Source organism: Penaeus chinensis, chromosome 34, assembly GCF_019202785.1.
Source record: "Penaeus chinensis breed Huanghai No. 1 chromosome 34, ASM1920278v2, whole genome shotgun sequence".
In the NCBI taxonomy this organism is placed as follows: Eukaryota; Metazoa; Arthropoda; class Malacostraca; order Decapoda; family Penaeidae; genus Penaeus; species Penaeus chinensis.
This window is the reverse complement of record NC_061852.1, coordinates 11,529,896-11,532,395: the sequence shown is the minus strand read 5'-3', so window position 1 is coordinate 11,532,395 and position 2,500 is coordinate 11,529,896. Positions and strand designations below refer to the sequence as shown.

The window sequence follows — 2,500 nt, the reverse complement described above, 5'->3', positions numbered from 1 at the left end:
AGACTGCGTCGCTTTCGAACGATGTTATATGGAAATGTGGATGGGCACAGTCATGGTGCTATAAGGAACATCCTGAATAAATAAGCCTTTATTTGCGACGTGACATACTAGTGTTTCAGGCCCGAATCCCCTCCCCTATCCCGTGCCCCCCCCCCCCCCCCCCGCGTTGCCTCCACACTATCCCGAGCAAGCGGCGCGCATGGAGGGCGCATGTGTACCCCCGGGGGCCCAAAGTATCGTACCGTGCAACTACCGGCATAACCAGCGAACGTTTCAAAGTCACCTTGAGCTCGACCTTCACTTTACCCATCTTTTGCCTCTCCTCGAGTGAGAGACCAGAGCCAGTTCGAACACCAGGTTGGTTGCACGCATCTTCTCAGCTCCTCGAAACAAAAGGTGAGGAAACAGCAGTGAGAGAGGAAAACACGACAAGAAAGTCTGGGTGAAAGGCGATATTTCAGACTGGAAATAAATGCCATGGTTTGTAGCTTTTTTTTGTAATTGTATTGTCAAAAAAAGCCTTGCGTTGAAGTGTCCTTTGACGCCAGGTTAAGTGTCATTTGTGTTAGGGGCTGATTGAATGTCTGAAAAAGCCTTTCACGACAACGACCTGTTGTTACCTAATAGCCCTTCTCGGCCAGGAGTCGAGGCGTGGCTCATGCAGTAAGAAGAAATAAAATTTGTGATACGTTAATCAGTGTCTAGAGGAGATATTGATCTAATAATGAACGTGGATGAAAATCGGCACACTTTGGTTACCGGGTGTGAAAGGTAACGATGGTCACAGGTGTTTGCCGCACTTAAAAGGCTGCAGTTGCTTGTGTCATACGATGCAGTCGTTTCATCTGCTCCTGTATCGTTGTAATGGATAGACGTTTTCGTCCCTTGACATATCGAGTAGTGAAAACAAAAACAAACACCCCCTCCAAAAAAAAAAAAAAAGTAAATAAAATAATGACCTTGCATGACATTCGTTTCTGCCAACATCTTTCCGACTGAACGAAAAGAAGGTCAAGATTCCTATCACCTGCCAAGTGCCTGGTTGTAGACCCTGTCACGTCGCCAGGGTAGCAACAACTAGGATATCTATTTTCAGACCGGTCGCTAGTACTCATGATGTTGGTCGCCGTATAGACTTGTTAGATAACGGATCTTTGATTTGATGGAGTTGAGATAAGCAATGGGGGCGGGAAAATTAAATATGGTGATGCGAGTGTTATTAAAACGAGCAAAAAGGAAGGTGGTGGAAAGACTTCGATGGTTTATGTTGTTTCGAGAATTTAATAAGATTTGAATGTATACACGAACGATATTGTGGGTGTGGTGTTAGAGTACGTGACATGTCGGTGTTTCCTGTGCCTGCTCCGCCTCCTCTCTCTCTCTCTCTCTCTCTCTCTCTCTCTCTCTCTCTCTCTCTCTCTCTCTCTCTCTCTCTCTCTCTCTCTCTCTCTCTCTCTCTCTCTCTCTCTCTCTCTCTCTGTCTCTCTTTCTGTCTCTCTTTCTGTCTCTCTTTCTGTCTTTCTCTGTCTCTCTCTCTCTCTCCTCTCGCTCTGTCTCTCTCCTGTCTCTCACTGTCATTTCTCACTGTCTTTCTCTCTGTCTTTCTCTCTGTCTTTCTCTCTCTGGTCTTTCTCTCTGTCTGTTCATCTCTGTATTTTCTGACCTCTCTCTGTCTCTCTCTCTCTCTCTCTCCTCTCTCTCTCTCCTCTCTCTTCTCTCTCTCTCTCTCTCTCTCTCTCTCTCTCTCTCTTTCCCTTCTCTTTCCCTTTCTCTTTTTCTTTCTCTTTCCCTTTTTCTTTCTCTTTCTCTTTCTCTTTCTCTTTCTCCTCTCTCCTTACCCTCCCTCCCTCTCTCCCTCCCTCCCTCCCTCCCTCCTCCCTCCCTCCCTCCCTCCCTCCCTCCCTCCCTCCCTCCCTCCCTCTCCCTCCCTCCCTCCCTCCCTCCCTCCCTCCCTCCCTCTCTCCTTCCCTATTTCTTTCTTGGGTCCTACGATTTCTTCGAAAAGCTGTCTAGTCCTCAAGCCTTTTCTCGACGCCGGGGCAATGTCTGCAGAGGTTGGAAAGGTCAAAAGAGTCACTGGCCTCGTGCGGCAGAGCGAGGGAGGGCGTGGCGAGTGCGTTGGCAGGGGACACTGGGTCACCTCTGAGGCGAAGGTCGACTACTGCAGGGGAAGGGGCGTAGGGGGTGGGGGAAAGGGGGGAGGAGTAGGGGTGGGAGAATGGTGGGGAGCGGTGGGATGGGTTAGGGGGAAAGATGGGGCGGTTTGGGGGGGAGAGAAAAGTGGGGAAGGGGAAAGGGGGAAGGGGGAGAGACAGATGGGGAGGGGGAGGGGGGGAGAGAAAGGTAGGGAGGGGGAGGGGGGTGAAAGAAGGATCGCACGTGGTAGCACACACGTCGCCTTAACTTGGTCATTTCTTTTTCTCTCTTACTTTCTCTTGGCCGTACCTCTCCCTCCCTTTCACATTTTTTCTCATTCTTTTCTCTCTGTCGCTCATATTTT

The 2,500-nt window shown here is 49.6% G+C and overlaps 1 protein-coding gene across 4 annotated transcripts in view; it reads left to right on the top strand.

Moving 5' to 3' along the window:
• Positions 1-2,500, top strand: part of LOC125043527 (L-lactate dehydrogenase-like) — a 29,242-nt gene that overhangs the window by 4,294 nt on the left and 22,448 nt on the right. Inside the window, exon 1 of one of the 4 annotated variants that reach the window (XM_047639673.1) lies at positions 241-396. The exons of the other annotated variants lie outside the window; for them this stretch is intronic. The gene's annotated coding sequence lies outside the window, so the exon portion shown is untranslated. Of the gene's footprint in view, positions 1-240; positions 397-2,500 lie in introns of those variants that run through there. 4 annotated transcript variants of the gene reach the window in all.